Genomic DNA, 19,104 nt, shown 5'->3' with positions numbered 1-19,104 from the left:
CGCGTTTGCACCCGCCCAACTCTCGTCTGTCGATTATGCCCCCACCCTACGCAAAACGTATACATATATATGTATACGTGCGTGGGTACATACAAAAAGACACGGACGCGGGGCTAGCCCCGAACTGATGCATATTTATCATCTGATGCACGCACAAGACGTGCGTATCTATACACACGCGCCTGTATAGATACGGCTCAATGTCGACTTTAGTACAATGGAGCCCGTGCACGTATACCTATGTGTACATATACGCACACCGTAGGCATTATTATACATGGGAACGCTTCGCCGTTTGCTGATTGAGTTTTCGTATGTGTATGGTTGCTGGAGAGGGGCGAGGAGGAGTTAATCGAATCTCTTGGTGGCAGGTTGTTCTGGTACGGCTCGCCGGGCACCGATCGCTTCCCGATCATATATATAGTAGAGAGCACACCTATACCTGTACACACATACACACGTGCACGGATCGTTATCGAGGCTGGCGGGGGAGAGAGACTAATTTGCTAGCTTCGGAATGCGAGACGCATCTTTTCGGCTGCACGTTATAATTGCGGATCGAGAAGATATAATGGGGGGGGGGCATTGTCGTGTCGTGTATGTACTCTGCGTTGCGCTCTCGCGCTGATTGATAATCGTATACGTGGGTTGTACGTGTACGCGAAGAAGCGCGTAATGATAAAATAATCAACGAATATACGAGCCGAGGATCTTTTGCTGATTGTCGTGTCGCATTGTATTCAGGTATACGGGGAGAAACGAGCGTAGCAGCGCGGGCTCTTTTCTATTAGCATTGCCGACGTTAACCAGCGACATCTCGGCGCGGCTCGGCAAAAAAAAAATTATAAACGAGAGAGGAGTCGTCGTCGCTGTGGAAAAACGAGGGATAAAAGTAACGGAAAGGACGAGCGTGTGCGTGCGTGTGGAGAGAATGAAAAAACGGAGGAGAAAGAGCGGCAAAGTGAAAGCAAGAGAGAAAATCTCTAGCGCGATGAATATTAATCGCGCGATATCGGTTGCGTTTTTGCATAAATCTGCATGGGCGAGCTCTTCCTCTCTCTCTCTCTCTTTTCTACTGTATTTCTCTCTTATTGTAGTCATGGGGACCGAAAGGACGATCGATAGGTTGGCACGGGAGACGTGTACATTAATTTTAATACAACGTAACTATTTTTTCATTTGTTGCTCTTTTTTCTGCGAGACGTTGCGTTTGTTGTTTTTTTTTTTCCCCTCGAGTAGCCGACTATACGATTTTTATTTTTGAGTCAATTGTGTTGAACGGAAAGTGTATAGCTTAGACTGAGTTTTGAGCTGATCTTCCAGAACATGTGTAAAAATATTCTTTTGGTTAATGAAACGCACGTAAAACAAATGGATTTTTCAATTCCACCCCATAAAAAGCCTCTTTATCGAGCACAACATCATCCTGCAAACATTTATTCAATCCACCCTCGCTAAACACCCCGTTGTGGCAACTAATTAACTATTATCGATGCGACGGTGTGCAACTAATCCTCCAAATTTTCCAAACGCCTAATCATCAGCCAATTAAATTTGATTGACGCCCAACAGCTCCCGCATGAACCCTGCGTGTAAACCCATCAATCCGAATTGTTTACGTACGACGCGTCGCTAACAAAAAAAAAAAAAAAACAAAAAAAAAAGTGAGAAGTAAAAATAACGTCATTATTTTCGTCTCACCTCCTCCAAGTCCTCGGATGAAAATGGAGACGAAGAAGAATAAAACAACAACAGGCTAACGACACCCGCGTGCACGTAAGGCTCTCCCCCCTGCCCACGCATTAAACATGCAGCATCTCGTTATACGTGTCATAGGCGTATATGTATACATGTGTATGGGTGTGGCCGTAGCACGGGCTTAGACATCATACCTTCGAGAATACACATCCATCAAAGTGAGAGACGCCGTAAACTCGAGTGGCGCAACAACGCCCACTGTCACCACGTGTGTACACATAAACACACGTTCCCCCCTCGCGCTAACGTATACAACATCAGGGAAGGGGGGTGGAGGTGCTTCGATTTTTTTTCCACCCTCATACATATATTTGTACAAAACTGGAGTGAGTAGGGGCGGAGGATAGGTTGGGGTTGAATTTCGGATGAACAGAAAAGGGGGTGAGAGAGAGTTGAACGGATGTCATCACGCCGATTAATAAACACCTCTCACGGGAGAGAGAGTGAGCGTGCGAGCATTGTCCTCTTGGTTTACTCTCTTGCTTGTCGGGGTGAATTTTATTTTTTTCAATTTTTTTTCCAGAGGAGGGGGGGACTTGACAGCATGCTCGAGTGCAAGAGCAGTACACGGTGTACACGTATCGAATTAGCGGTTCTGCTCGTGTACGTACACTTACCCAGAAGTGAGAGTGTGGTCCTTTTTTCGGGTGGGGGTTGGTCAGAGGGCTCTCGATGTGTTGTGGGTATTTTCCTGGGGTCCGTGCCCATACGTGGATTTGGGGTGATTTTTTTTCATTATTTCGGTGTTTGAATAGGGTCCTAAGGTACTTTGGGTTTTATTAGGAAAAAAAAGGAAAGCGAATAACGCAATATTACGTTCATTTTTTCGAGAAGTAGATCATGGAAATTTGATCAAAGTTTCATACTTCCCTAGACAATATACGAATGCGATGTATACACATTTCGAGCTAATACTCGTAAATACCAAAATATATGAAAGTTTGTTCATTCCCTTTTGCAACGACATAAAAAGTAAGTTTATCCCCTAGGCGTTTCACTATCCGTACTTTTATTTGGTTTTTTATCCATTTTTCTCGCAATAATATCTTTGTTGACTCGTAGTTTGTGCTCGGAAAAAAAAAAAAAAAAAAAAAAAAAATAGTAAATGAATAACGAAAAAGGTCGTAAAAATTCTGCCTAACAAAGGAATCGTAAAAGCCATCTCTTCGTAAAACTCGAGCCAGCCTAGAGTGTACATCTTTTTTTTTTCTCTTGCAAAACTTTCAACGTTAAACCGTTTCGGGAAGATTATTTATTGAATGCACCGTGAGAGTGTCGGTGTGGGAAATGAAAGGTTATTAAAAAAGTAATTGAAATTATTCATGAATGATGCGCATTTCTGAAATATATAGTACTCAAACGCGCAATGTATCATTATCTATGACGAATGAGTTGAATATTTCTCGCGGAATAGTAGTAAAAGCTCATTTGAAAGCTCACAATTTTGATTTATCATTCAATTCATTGTTATATTCATTCCAAGCATAGAAAGAAAGATGTATTTATCAATGCATGGATAAACGTACCGATTGTGAACCGATACAATCAACATTATCCATCACAACTAAAAAAGATTATTGATGGGCTTTATTAAGAAAATCCTCGAAAATTCCTCAGGGTGCCCAAACGTAAGTACTCTCCCTATTTGATCCTCCAAAAACCAAAGGCCAGCTTGAAAAAAAAAATCAGTTCACACAACACGCCATAAGTATAATATACCTACTGATATACAAATCATCATAGAAAAAACATACTTTTATAGTTATACACGTAACCACGTACGCACGGACACTCAAAATTTTACGCGTATCGGGTAAAAGAGATCCCACGTGGATGTGTTAATTAAGCACTAACGAAGCCGCAGCTCGTTTGATCGCTTATTATTAAATTTTCCACCGGGAGGACACGTTAAAATGAGGCCACCGGCTGTGCGTGCCTCTCTCCTCTGCGTCGAGCGAGTTCTCGTGTTTCACGAGCGTAATAGACTATCTTCATCGTCTATAATGCCATTAAAACAGGGCAAAGGACGCAACATCCTATGGGCAAAAACAGCGCATCAAAATCCTACATGCCAAGGGAGAACAATAACGGGAAACTGTATAAATGAAAAGTGTTATCCTTCAAATCGTGAGGAATGGCCAAGGTTTCGGGGACACAAGGGTGATCCCAAAGTTGCTCAAAAGATCAGATAAGCTGTCGTGCCATAAAAAGGACCCTAAAATTTCAATAAATCTTTCATGCACTAAAAAAAATTTTATAAAATATATTGTAGTTTTATCATTATTTGGAATACTTTTTTTAAAAAAAAAACCTTACTTTATATGACTGTAAGGACATTTCTATAATTGAAGCCGTCCAATAAAACTCTTGTTCAACTTATCGATAAAAAACGTGTGTTTCGAAAAATACGTAATTAGCTAAAGTACTTTTCATCAACAAAAAAGAAAAAAAAAAAAAACAGAAAAAAAGAAGCAATCAAATGTAAATTTTTCCCACGTGTACAGTGAAACATATTAATGAACAAACGCAAGATTGAACAAATAAATCATCGAAAAAGCTTGCAGGTTTCAAACAAATTGGGCTTTTCGGCGCAGGTGACGAACAATTCGATTCATTTTCGGCCAATTCGATTCTTCGAAGGACGCGCTTTTCAGCGATATATTGGCGCTGTCGAAAATATGAAATGTCCATTAAAAAAAAAAAAAAAAAAAAAACAAACAAACCTTCGCGATCGGGTGTGCAATTAATTTAAATTAAACGAAAAAGCCGACCAAACACTTTTAAAATCACGTATTTCAAAATAAAATCCAAACGTCGAGGGAGGGACACGCAAAATGAAATGAAAAAAAAAAAAAGATCGATCGTTTTTCCAATCAAACGAATTCCCGGCCGTGAGCTCATTTCGTAATCATCGAAAGCCTGGTGCATTTGCATCGTGCCTCGAATATCAAACGAACACCAAGAGCCGGGGACTTAATTTAAATCACGCGATTCCCGTGCCGATATTATAATCCAAGCCCCCTGCGACCGTAACTTTTCGACCACTCGCTGTTTTCAATCGAGAGAAAACAGCGCTTGCACGGAGCCACCACCCACCTTTCCATTAATTAAATTATACCCCGCGAAAGTTTTGCGTTTAAATTCACGAGTACACAAGAGCAGATGCAGCCAAATGAGCCGAAGAAGAGAGGGGGAGCGATAAAATAAAGAAAGAGCCCATTCCGAGTAAACAGGGGGACTATCTCTCTCTCTTTTTTTTTTTTTTTTTTTTTTTTTTTCACTTCCCCTAATCTCACGGCTGAGTTATCGCGAGCAGAGGCGTCCCGCGTTATCTAATTTTCCCAGTTGGCGCGCGCGGGCGCATTAAAAGCTGCTGCTCCCGGCTGGAGGCAACCTTTCTCCCTTTCTCGATTCTGGCCCCATTGTCACCTTTAAAGGAGCCGAGAGTCAATAAACGGAGATCGAATGCCGTGGCGAGGAATTTAAAGCTCTCCACGCGAGGAGGGAGGAGCTTGTGAATGAAGGAAAGGAGTGTGGATGGAACAGAGGGATGATGCCACGGGTAATAGAGGCTGGGAGTGTTTTTTCCTCCCTTTTTTTTTTTTAAGCGTTCACGCAGTGAGAGGATTTTTCGAGTTGGTGACGGTTTTGCGGGAATCGAGGCTATTGTGCGAGGTAGGTGTCGATGATGGGTTTTCTATTTTTTTTCTGGGTGAGAGCAGCGTTACCGGGCGAGATTGGGAAATTCAGGAGGACTACGGCTGTCGTGCGATGAAAAAGAGATTTTTTTTGCTTGGTCCACATCTTTGACATTTTGTGATTCGAGTAAGCTCACTCGAGCTCTGGTTTATCGCTCTTTGATGAATTATATTTACTCATTGTAAAAGGACAATTTTTTTTTTTAAGTGAAATATTTCATTGCACACTTTTTTTCTACCTACACATTTAAAAAATGTTGTCATTCGAATGTTGCGTAGGAGTCAAAAGTTATAGTTGGTGGATGAATCAGTAAAATCATTCAAACTTTTTTCCGCGATTCCTGATTACCACCGATTGTTAGGCTCGTTGAATTCTTATTTTGGGAAGCGTTCGTGAAGCATAACCAAACGAGGAAAAGTTGTGTATTACCTTCATTTCGCAAATGAAAATAAACGCTCCCAATCTAATTAACCTGTACGCGCTTACAATCACCCTGTTAAATCATGCGTTGCCGAATTCTTCGTGCACCCCCGATCTCATTTGTATCGAGTAATCACCAGCGATATTTATCCAAAGCAAATATTTTCAAGGCCCGATCGCGTGTTTGCCCACCCGATTTTCCCCGAATAATAATGCACTCGTCGAATGATTGGACTCGCGAAAGCTCCTTTTTCCGACGAAACTAATTAATTAACCAACTCGTCTCCACATCGGCGCTCCCACGCGAAATATCGTGCAGATTCACCATCGTTCCGATCCAACGAGTTGACACTCCATCGTACGTATATTTATCGCAGTTTTTTCTCACCCTCTCTCCTTCCTCCCTCAAAAAATACACAAAAAAAAACAAAAAGAGAAAAAAAAGGGTGCGACACTTTGACAATCTCCGCTGAACCGGACGACAATTTCCTGCGAGTTACACTGCCGAGAATCCACCCAACTATACGGCACATACAGTCAATTCGCGTTATTAACGCAAAATTGATTTTCACTTCGCGCGCTCAGCCGAGCACTCCCGAAAAAAAAACACAGAAAACAACAAAAGCAACAAAAAAAAAAAAAAAAAAAAAAAAAAAAAAGTAATCGACGAGCGAACGTGGGAATAGATAAAAACAAAAACGAAAAAAAAAAAAAAAAGAAGGGAGCTTCTGGCTCCCGGCTCTCTAAACACATTAAGCCCGTGTGTGCGGAGGAAAAAAAGTCCACGCGACCGCGACGAGCAAACTTTGCGCCACGGGCAAAACTCTTTGGCCTCTCCCCCTCCGACCCGGCTCTGGCTCGAAAAAAAAAAAAAGTCATAAAATGCAGAGTTAGAAAAACCATGAGCACGAAAGGGTTGCATCAACGTTTGGAAAAAAACGAAAAAAAAAAAAAGAAAAGGGAAGGGGGGAAGAGAAAAAGAGCCAGATAGATGTTTGCACGCGCACACGTAGCTGTGGTGGTTACCCTCCCTTATGCAGCGCGTTTCGGCACAAGTGCCTCTCCCACAGGGGGTTGTTCGCTGTGTACATGCACGTGTACGCTCAAGAGGCGTTAATTAAATGGAAAAAGCTTTGCCCGGGCACGCACACCTGTACTACGCAGCCGCGTGATGCCGATGAGTTGCTCGCGCCTGCGCTTCGGCCAAAACATGCGCAAATGAAATTGAAAGGAAAGAAAAGAAAGATAAAGGAGGAGACGGGGGAAATGATCACAGGAAGAGGAGAGCGGCGGAGTGGAATACCCTTGGCCGTGCGAGTCCGTGTATTCGCTTAATTATCGGAGTTTAGCGGACGGACGTTGCGCGCCGGGGAACATAATACGGCTGGTACAGTGGAAAGTTTGAGCGTATGCGGGTCGGGCGCGCCCCTTTTGCCCCTCCGACCACCGGCCGAGGGCGGAAAGGCTCCTCCGGAGCAAAGGACCGACCGAGGTCCAAAAAGTCGTGGTACAATGCGGACGAGCTTAATTAATGCGAGGACCAAAAGAGCTTGAAATGAAAATAAAATTTTTCAGAGGGCTTAGGATGGTTTTTTAAGAGATTAGGATACATCCACCGATGCTGCGCACATTGGGGTCGTGTAAAGATCTCATCTGGATGCGTGTGTTTGCAACTTTATTTTCATTGTACACGCGGTGTAAAAACTCGCGAAATGAATCCTTTATCCCCGGGCTCGGAATACATGGGAGAAGTTTACGTTTATTTTTACGATTCGCAATTTGCTATCTCTCGTCGCACATTTTTTGCGTGTGCGTATTGTGAAAGTGATAAAAAAATATACCTGCGTTCTTAAATTATTAATAATAAAAAGCGTGGCGAAAAAAAATCTTTTGAAAATTTTAAATTTTCATGGCTGCGTATTCGTGTAGGGTTTTTCATTGATGCTTAGTTCAGGGCTTATGAAAACAAAAGTACGATACATTAATGCAGGAGTGATCTCTTTAAATCCGTGTGCTTTTAAGGGCCCATTAGCGAGCATACGGATTAAGATAGAAAAATTTGTTAATAGGCTTAAGCCAGTATAAATCATAAAACAAATTACTGAGGGTGTGATTATATTAATTATCATTTTGAGGAAGCTAAAAGCTCTTTTAATGGCTGTATTTTGCAATAACGGAGGACTATGTATAATTCGAATTCTGAAAGTTGTTAAACAGAATTGAAAACAAGTATTATTAATACTCGGTAAAACACCTTTTAAATTAATAGAATATTCATTAGCGTCATTTCCATTATAAAGTAATTTTCGCGTGCACTCTAAGGTTTTCGTTGTGTTGTTTGAAATTGTTTTAATACAACGAAAACAAGTCATATCAAACAATTATATGCCTTAAAGTTTAATTTTACTCATATCGATTAACCAAAATTTTGCAGGAAATATTTGATTATATGACGATGTCTGACTACATATTGACTTCACTACTTAATTTGAAGAAAAGATTTTATCATATTACTATTGAGACTATTTTTAACTCAAGCTCGTAAGGAATTGCGAGTGTATCGAAGGTTATTAGATAATAATGGTTATGTCTGACTATAATTTGTCTTTACAACTTGATTTTTTGGAAAAATTATTCAAGTATTTGGAATGCATCTAAGGACATTAGAACACCCATTAATAGTGTCTGACTATTTTAGTTTTCTACTACTGGATTTCTGAAAGTGATCATTATAAATCACTATTATGTATATTTTAAGCTAAAGTAAGGATGATATTTGGCATAAATCTAAGTATCAATTAAATATATGTAATAATATAATTACCATGTCTGACCATAAATTGGCTTTACTACTGAATTTTTCCAACAGATTTGTATACATAAGAATTTCTAGGTGTACTTTAATCTTCAAGAGTTTATTTACGGTTATCAGTAAACGTTGACAGTGGTTACGTATGACTATAATGTGACTTTACTACTGAAATTATTATTAAAGGGAATTTTGTACATTACTACAGGTAATTTAAAAATAAAGTATGAAAGGTATTAGATGTATTTCTAAGCTTGGCAAAAAGATTTGATAGTAGTTGTGTCTGACTATATTTTAATTATGCTACTGAAATTTTTACATAGTAATAAATACTTGATAATATTGATTTATTCTTTTATAAAATTAATGTATCGAATGTATTACAGTATCATTGAAATTCTACATAAATAAACAAGTAAAATGGAAATCTTATTTAAATTATTTTTTGACTTTACTACTGAATGTCTTAAAAAATTATTTAAAAATTTGTGCTATTCTGCATCAAGGCATTATAAAAAGTTCTTTAGTTATTTTACAACTATAGAGGGCATTTCAAATGAATACTGTGGGATACTCACATTTACTACAACAAAAATTGAGATAAATATCCAGTAAATTTTTATGCGAAGTTTTCTGACATTCTTGATTTAGTTTAAAAATAACGAAACCCAAGAAGTATAAGAATATGCAACAAATGTAATCTATAAATGATAGTAATGGCTGACTTTATTGTGCTTTACTACTGAATTTTCAAATAACTTTATAAAAAATGAAATTTGTGTTGAAACACAATAGTAAGTTCGTAATACAACAATGGCTGACTATATTGTAGCTTTACTACTTAATTTTACAAAGTTGACTTGATAATCACGTTATTAGTGACATTGATACATTTGGATTTATAAGTATTGCTTTCTCATAATAACAGCAAGTAGTATTTCGTCGTGGCAACAAACACACAAATACAATGGCCTGGATCAAAGTTGATAATTTGACTACCTATTAAACTCCAAAATAAGTAAGATCCCCTTGATGCACTATCAAGAGAAGGAGAGAAAAAAAAGGATCATTACTCGAGTACACTTAAAACGTACTTGATTACAGGAGACATTCTTTTGATAACTAGCGAAAGAGTAAGAAAGAAAAAGGCCGAAATAAGCATCGAGAACCCTCAAAGTAGGAAACCTCTAGCGAAGCACAACAACTCCGAGCAGTCGAGTAAAAAGCACCTTGAAAAAAGAAAAACCTAACAAAGAAAAGGAAAAAGAGCGTTTCGTCTGGTGTATACACACAAACACACATCGTGTAGAAGAGCGTCAAACCAACACTCGCGCTGGCGCCTTCGAAGGAGAAATGTAAAACTTGACGTTCACGTAGAGTGAGGGAGGGGGAGGGGGATAATGACATTAGGTCACGTGAGTCATTTTTCTCACGCAGTACGCGCATGAAGGATCCACACACTTGCGCGCGTGTCCCTCTCGGTACTACGACTGTACGTGCGTACTGGCGCGGCGTCAAGTTTCCCCATGGCACCTCTTCTACCGTAAATAGAGAGGCTCTCCCGTGTCTCTGGTGGAACCACGCTCAGGTAGATACGTACGTGCGTTTCGACTTTCGCTCCCGCACTCATACGGAGAGCTTGTGACTCGACAGCTCGGCCGTACCTGTCGCGACTGATTTGCCGGCTTCTCTGCCACTGCATCACGTATTCACGTAAAGTTTCCCGCAAAGCGTGTCCGAGGAGTTGGCGGCTACTTTACCGGGCGCGTTGAATGCTTCGAGTGAAGCGACCGTACTTGTCTGTGACGTTGTTTCGCATTTGAGACTTAAATTTTTACCCGTTGTTTTGACGTGGAGAAATTATTTAACTTACAATCTCATGGGGTTCAATTTATGTATCGGAATTATTATTCGTAACGAAAGCTCTTTGACGTACGTGTGTAGGGGTAACATTGTGCTGTAGTCGTATCACTAATCACACCAAACGGTACGTAGTCTTTGCTACCAAAATAGCGATCCGAGTTTTCATGGCACTGAGCAGAGAAACACCCCCCATTTTTCGGTAAAATTTGATTACTTTGGGTGAACCCAAAAAGAGAGAGCTATACCGTTTGTTTTGAGTTTTACGAGCAATTTTAGTTGGGCTGCTGCTGCGTGCACTATCTTCACCCCATAAAAGGGTTGTTACGGTAATTTTAGTGTGGAAAGTAAAAAAAGTATTGGAAAAACCAAGAGTAACCTGTAAAATCAAATTTTCTGCAGTTGTTGAAAAAATCTTTAATCAAATAATTAAGGTATTGGTAAAAAATCGATAGTTTGCTTAAACATATCCATAAAGCTCGTTTGTAAGTTTTCAACTGATGCGGTAAACTGACTGGATGTGCTGTACACAACACTGAAATTCACTGAAATTGACTAATGTAATTATTTTCAAGAACTTCTTAATTAGAGTTTCGAAATAACCCCCTCAAGCTCGAACGATGCTCGCCAAGCAAGAAATGTATCCAACGAACCATTAAAATTCAGAGCTTGCATCAAAGCTGTAGTAACCGCTGGCTCACGATTTCTCTATTCTTTTCGCCCATCCAAGTGGCAATGAAACAATTTAATGGATCTTAGCTATTATACTAGTATTATTATTAGTTCTCATTAAACGTAATCGTCAGTATGGATACAGATTAAATATTGGAATCACAAAGTAACCACAAGACCAGCTTTATATACCCGTTTGGCCGACCCGATCGTCATTAACGTGACGCATCGCTGACTCTTGCGGCAAACGTGACAGATTTCCAATTATTTTTTTAACCACGAAACGCAACGGTAGGCTATCATCGATCGGAGGGCATCATACTCGCTTCGCGCTTTCGACATTACGTAAACACGACGACAGCAGAACTCCATCAAGTTTAATGAATACGCGCAATCCAACGCTCCTTCTCATTGCAACCCGAAACCCACAGTGGAGGAGCAAAGGATCCCCTTCGCCGAAACAATCACTACCCCTAAAACAGCAACAGTGGCAAAGAGCATCCCAAGACCTCGAGCGAGCCTCAGACATGGGCGCTCTTAGTTCGCACGTGCATTGTCTCAGAATAAGCCCCCGGGAACTGTGAAGCAGCATTTTCATCCCCCTCCTCCAGTTTCCGGGCGCGTACGAGAAAGGAAGCGCAAGAACAGGGGGAGAGAGAGAGAGAAAGCAAAAGACGAGGGTATCGCTTCTTCCAGCCACGCGTGCATAATCGTCTGCGAGTTCGGGAAAGACTCTCCCTCCATGCATGAGCATGTACTCCACGGTGGTGGTGGTGGTGGTGCAAAAGGTTCTAATAAAGACGGACAACCCGTTGAGCGAGACTTTTTCGCAAGTTCGTTGCTCCGTCTGCGCCGGAAGAAGCGGCAGCATCAGAAGAAGAGGAAGGAAGGAAGGAAGAAAGTGAAGATCTTGCGAAATTTCGCCCGCTGGACCGTGAAAATTAAATCAGCGCGGGAAGAAGATGCTTCTGTTGTGTTGCTGGTGCTTCGCTCTGCTGCTGAGCGTCTTGTAACGAAAAGAAGAAAGAAGAAGAAAAAAAAGGGAAACAGAAAATCCTTTGCGTGTACAAGAGGAGAAAGCTGCGGCAAAATTTCATTTCGCACGAACGAACGGCGGCGGTGGTGGCTTCATTAAAGGGAAATACATAAATCGAGGGAAGCATGGGGAGGAAGGAGGAGATGGAATATTAAATTACGCCATTTCAAAGTAGAGTTTTTCCCTTTGCCTCGAGCGAGTTGTGAGCGAGTTGTGTGACTAAGTGGATGAGGGCCCTGTGCTCGTGAGGGATGAGTGCGTTTTTGTCGGGGTCTGCCATTGTTCGTGGCGTAGGGATTTTGTTGATGATTTTCACGTACTTGGACGAATTTAAATTGCACGGGTGAATTCTTGTGGATTTTTTGTTTGGTGATCGGGTTGTGTGTGGGAAAGATTAGAAGTAATGCAAAATTTTTACTTATTTTTTTTCCGTATTGCTGAACTCTGGAGCTCAGATTTTTCATTTAATGAGATCAATCTGCGCTTTTGAGTTACGAATTTTCCACGGAAATAGATCGACTAATGGAGTATTTTGTAAAATTGTGTCTATTAGGATAAATGATAACCGCTATCCCTACACGAAAGTATGAAAAATAATATAGAAAAAAAGGTAGAAAGAGGCCAGATAATAAAAATATCCCGAGATATAAGTAGAGATTTTTAAAATCCTATCATAGCTGTCGATTGAACAAAGCTGACGTATTAGCCAAATTATTTTAATGATGTTAAATTGTATCATTAGCAAACAATAGTGTGCAAGCAACCCCAAAAAATTTTTTTTTACAGAAAAAAAAAGATAATGTCTGACTACATTTTGACTTTACTACTTAAATCTATGAAATAATTAATCATAACTGCATGTAAAACAAATAATAACTGTCAAAAAATGAAGATGGTTTTATAAATTTCGAGTATTTTTTTGTACAATTTTTCGGTAAAAAATATTTTATAATGCCTAAGTTTTAGAATTAAAATAGCAATTATGTATAGGACTAGATTTTGGCATTACCACTCATTACAGCACAATGCAACAGTAGCAACTATAGTGTCTGGCTGTATTTCAGTTATACTACTTAATTTTTCAAAAATGGCTGAAAATACATTAAAAAAAAAAAAAAGTAATCTTATGCCAAACATTAGTCTTTACAATGCCTGACTATATTTCAGTTACACTACTGAATCGTGAAAAAATACGTATTTTTAATTAATCGAACTTTATTTTAGAGTAACATACGGTGAGTAATAGTCTTGTGTGAGTTTTAATAATAAAATGTGAATGATGATAATGGCTGACTATATTTGGGCTTTACTACTAACTTTTTTAGTAAGGACTAAAATAAATACGTTTTGATTTAAAACTAAAAAATACAAGGAAAATTTAGGCTTTATTTTTATTTCTGTATGTAATACGTCAAAATTTTAAGTTTCTATGGAGCGTTCCAATGATAAAAAAAAGTCAAACAGAAGAAAAACAGATCAGATGACATAGAAAAATGTTAAGCTGCGAGTTACTTGGTTTTGTTTAAATATTAACAACCTATTCACCAGAAAGACAACAGACAATAGCTCTAGCTTACAATAAAGTCACGCAATACCACAGAGCTCACATACATGCGTTTCATTCGTTCACTAGCCCCCATGAACCGGAAATAAAGTAATAATTACACTGCATGAAAAAAAGGAACCGACAACACAGTTCTAGCGACGATATCCGAGCGAAATCCATTAAATCTCAGTCCTCGTACACACCCGTGCCCAAAAGGATCCAGCCAGAATCAACGTTCAAGCAAGAGCAGCCAGGCATCCCGACAGAGTAGCTCAGGCACCCTACGGCCTCTCTCTCGTTCTCCCTAAACAAGTCAATCAGCACACCCTATAAACTGCACAGGGCAAAGGACGCTTGATCCCGCAGCGTATCGTTGGCAGCGAGCCAATGTCGAAATCAGCGCGTCGAATCGAAGAGAGAAAGACAGTACGTATTTCACGTACAAAAGACACGACAGTCCCCCGTACCGCGTTGCACGTGTACACACACACACCCTCTGATGGACACGAAGAGGAGGAGCAGCGCTATCCATCCACCTAACCCATAAACCTGTGTACATGCGTGTTGCGTACTCCCTCCCTCCCTACTTCTCGTCACAGGTATATTATCGATTCGAGCCCTCTGCCGCGTACGTAAAACTCCGAACGAGCTTCATAAAAGAGATATCCGAGAGAGAGAGAGAGAGAGACGAGTGTACATGGTCCCAGCCATTCTCCATACTCTTACACGCGGGGTCGTTAAGTAAATGTACCCGGAGGGTCGGCTGAGTCGTGTGCTCTCGTAAATCTGCCCGAGTGCGTATTAAAATTCCCACGGTGAAAATTCCAGCGCATGCCCACACCCCCGCCCTTTCTCTCACCGAGAGGCCTTGGAAATTGCGTTTTCGCGGAGCATCGGACCACCTCCTCGCCCTTACATTCTGCATAGTCGGCAGGGGAGGGCTTTTTTCGAGGACGTGGCCGAGGCGTCGAGAGGCACGTTTTTCCAGTGCGGTGGTAGCACCTCTCTCCCTCTCTGGGTCTGCTTGCATGCACGAGGAGAAGAGTAGAGCGATCGAGCGAGCGTCTGAGGATCCTCTTTTTTTTTTTTTTTTTTTTTTTTTTTTTTTTTTTTTTCTGTCTCCTCTGTGCGGCGAAATTTGCGAGCGAGTCACTTGCGGCGAGCTTGAAGTGGGGCTCCGCGCACGCCGAGTTATCGAGACCGCTCGTGGGGCAAAAGGAGCGGAAGCGTCGTAATGAAGCATATAATTGGAGATGAACACTCGTTACGTCTTCCCCCGGATTAATGATATACACTTACACTTTGACGATCGATTGTTTGCTTGGGGGCTTTTTTTTTATTTTTTCTATCTTTTTTTTCGTGATGACTTCAAGTGTAAAACTAAGGGGTCGGAGTGAAGGTAGTTCGACGCAATTAAAACCGTATATTAACGAACTTCATCAAGCCATTAGATCGGAAAGCTTCCCTTGGAAAAAATTAGCCGTCATCCAATAAAAGATGCTACCAGTCGAGTCGGAAGAAGGAGAAGAAGAAGAAAAGCAGCGTGGAGCGCCTATCGCGAGGAGGAGGACGGGGCGAAAGTTAGCTGGCGCGGAAAAAAATGGAGGAAACGAGGCGTGGATTAAGACGGATGATGCTCGGGGAGGGGGTGGGAAATTAAAAGGGGGTAGTGGAGCGCGCGAGGAGTGCTAATTGCAACCGAAGTGAGAGAGAAAGATGAGTGTACTGGTGCAACGTCTCGATCCGTTAGGGGAGAAAGGAAAGCTCAATTAGAGGTGACATTTTGTTTGTTTTTGCCCAGCGATTCTACGGCTACACTTGTACGTGGGCAAAAAATGATGTATTTTGTGTTGAAAACAAACTCGGTCTATGCAATCAAAATCTCGTCATTCGGCAGTAATGGTCTTCTCCCCCCTTCCGAAGTGGACCGTATAATAGACTCGGCTAAAAGCTCGGCAAATAGGCGGCTATTATCGAAAAGGTGTGCCCCACCGGCCTGACACTCGGAAAGGGCCGTCGGAGGGAACGCAACGGAGAGAACGAAAATTAAAGGAAACAGATTCGCCGGGGCGGGAGGGAAAGGGACTCTAAACTGATTGGAAGCGACGTGGAGATGGCGATGATGAGAAGAAAGGGGTGTGAGATAATTTAATTTTCGCAGGCAGGCGCGCAGTTACTGTCAAGAATTTTCGAGGGGACAAAGTGCGCGGGAAAACGAGCAGCCGGCCAAAGTTTGGAAGCTACAAACATATACCCACGTTTGCGAAAATAAATCCGTTGGTGGTAATTAATTGCGTCGAAATGCTTCGGGGTGAGTTTGGGGTTCGGAAACGTTAAGCGAATCAATGCACTCTCGATGAAAGAACAGAGGTCGGTCTCGGGAAATCAAAGGTAAAAAAAAGAAAACCGTGTTCCTTCATCAAAGGGTGGACGGACGAGCGATGAAATTAAAATCCCCTTTTATTACGGGGGGGAAGAAAAAAAAGAGATAAGGGTAGGCAATTTTCCGAGAGAAAACATCGGAAAGCTCTCCTGCTCGTTGAAGAGGAGCAAGAGGAATCCAAAGGAAGGAAGCCGAAAAAATCGAGAGTTGGGAGAGAAGGAAACAGAGAGGCAGACCACAAAAGAAAGCCGGCACGCTTGGGGCACGTAAAAAAAAGGAGGGTGGGGTGAAGGTCCGAAGGGTCTCTGCTCGGCCGTGAAAGAGCGAATTTTAATTCGCTGGAGAAGGAAGCGAAAGTGTACCTTCGTATCGAGAAAGTAAGAAGGCAAGAAGGCCGAAACGCACGTGTAGCGCACATGATGTAACTTGTTATTAAATACTCGGACCGGACGGAAATAACGAGTTCCATCGTGTCTCCCCCTCCCCCCTCCCCCCGATGTCGTCGTCGTACATTTTTCTTGGCAATTTAAGTTTTGCGCGTGACGTGCACTCGTTATTTCCATCCCTTCCTTCTTTTTCCCCCAGCAGCCAGGGGGGAGGCTGCGCAAGAATGACGATGTATAGCGCGTTATACATATTTATTAGATTCGCCCAGGAATCTCCGAGCGCGCCTTTTTTACTTCTCCGCTGATTCCTTCGGGTGGAGTTTATCAAATTGCAAACTGCGCGAATGACTTTTACTGCGATTCGCCGTTTCTCCCGGAAAATATGCTTTACACATGGATGGGCTTTGAAATCGAGACCCAACGCGTTACTAGATGATCTCGGCACGACGCACGTGTGCGAGTATAATTGAACGAGTCCCCGGGCTAGGGGGAGTTTGGCTTTGTCGTTGTATAATGTACGCAATATGTGGCTGGTGGTGCTAATCACAAAACATTTACAAGATAGGTTCGGTTAATTGTGAACAAACATTTACACCGTGTTTAAATCGCGTAACGAGAGGTCCATACTTTCCACGTGCAAAGAAAATCCCACGCGCTTCCGGAAGAAATACAGTGGCAAGGGTGGAAATTTCATCGTCCACTTTTCACTGAAAATACCTCGAGACGTTCGAAAACAGACGGATGATATCGTGGTACTTTTACCTCTCTCAAGCGTATGAAAAAAAAAAAAAAAAAAAAAAACAGAGGCTTGCCTGCACGCAAGAGTGGACCGGAAGGGACAAACAGAAGTGGGGGGGGGAGAGAGAAAGAGAGGAAAAAGTGCGTCCAGAATGGATTCTTAATGCCACGAATTCCCGGATAGATGCTTCACGCACGAGATCACATCGTCTCGTATTTCTTTATTTCTTTCTCCTCCTGCCGGGCCCTGCGCCAGACCGGAGTAGCCGGGAGGCTGGTTGTTTCTTTCCTTCTCGTGCATTTTCTCGGTTTCCATTCTCGATTGGTTGGCTGGCTCTTTTTCTTTTTCTTTTTTTTTTTATATCTCCTGACCCTCGATACGAATGCAGCCCAGGTCGAGGGTGCCTCGATTAGCTTGGGATACGCGCAGAGAGAGATCATGTGCGGCCACGAGAATTGGTTTTTTGCGCACTCCCGTCGCTCGTAACTGGAGTGGTTCTTTGTTTGCTAATGGATTTACCGATCTAACGATGTTTCTGGGTTTTTCTTTTCTTTTTTTTTTTTTTTTTCTTTTTTCTTTTTCTTTTTAGGTTACTTAATACAGGGGACTGAAATTCCGGGTTTATCCGAGGCCATTGATACGTGTTTACCGTAAAGTGTGTCTTTACATATACTTTTGCCAAGCTCGAGGACACTTTGAGGCGCAAGAGGTAAGCTCTAAATTGGACATCGAATGATACTTTCCAAAATTTTCGCTCAATTGTTTATCCTTGTCACCATCGTACAACCAATGAAAATTAGACAACAATTCGCCACAATCGCCAAAAAAAAAAGTCTCTCATTGCCACAGCAACAGTTAAAACAATAGCCACTGCGCCCCTTCGTTCTTCGCGCGAATCAACAAAGACGCCGTATGCCGGCATAAATCAAACGAGCCAAGCACTCGCGCTCCCCCCGCCCTTAATTATATAAACACGCGTACAAACAAACGTACACACACCCCTTCGATCAACCCCCAAATCCGGGTGCCTCCGTAGCCAGTGCATCTCAATGTATACGGTCAACATTGATCCCTCCGCCAAAACAGCTGCTCCCCGACTTTGGTGCACATAAATACAGTCTCGCTAGTCAAGGGGGTTGAGGGAGAAGCTCCCTTTGGGGAGCCCAGCGAGCGAATAAGGAGCTGTAACGGGACTCTCCCCGTTTGGCGCGCCCCGGCCAATTAGGGAAACGATCGTCGCCAGGGGGTAGAGACGAGCCGGAGGAAAAAAAAATACTACCGCATCGGGGTATTATGGCCCGCCGGTGGTGAAAACATTTTTCTCGTTCGCAGCGGTGGTGGTGGTGGTGCGCGCACGTATAGAACGGGCATGTATTTATACGTCGAGGGTTTTCTCGGTAAAGTGATGTTGTTGTTCTGTTACTGCGCACTCGGGTTCGCTTTCGCCGGGAAAAGTGGCCGGATCCAGGTCGAGGCACGGATTCTTTCCTCCTTTTTTACTTTTCTCGGTGATACAGAGATTACGTTCTCATGTAACACGGCAGGGGGGGAGGGAGGAGGTAATGATCAAATCTTTTTTTTTTTTTTTTTTCGTACACGTACATACGTCTTGGATATACCTCCCGCGGAGTTTACGTTTCCTCTCTTAGCCAGTGCGACGAGTTGGTTTACGGTAAAGAGATAAAATTGTCCCCGTAACAGCTCGTTATGACCCTTACCAACGATGATTCGGAATACACTTTAATGGATGGAAATTGCCAAAATTAAATCTTACGAAAACTCTCCCTCATCGTTCA

Source organism: Copidosoma floridanum, unplaced genomic scaffold (genome assembly GCF_036245765.1).
Source record: "Copidosoma floridanum isolate Cflo_tuat_1 unplaced genomic scaffold, Cflo_Japanese_pri ptg000006l, whole genome shotgun sequence".
Classification (NCBI taxonomy): Eukaryota; Metazoa; Arthropoda; class Insecta; order Hymenoptera; family Encyrtidae; genus Copidosoma; species Copidosoma floridanum.
The sequence above is the reverse complement of the archived record's forward strand: the minus strand, read 5'-3'. Positions refer to the sequence as shown.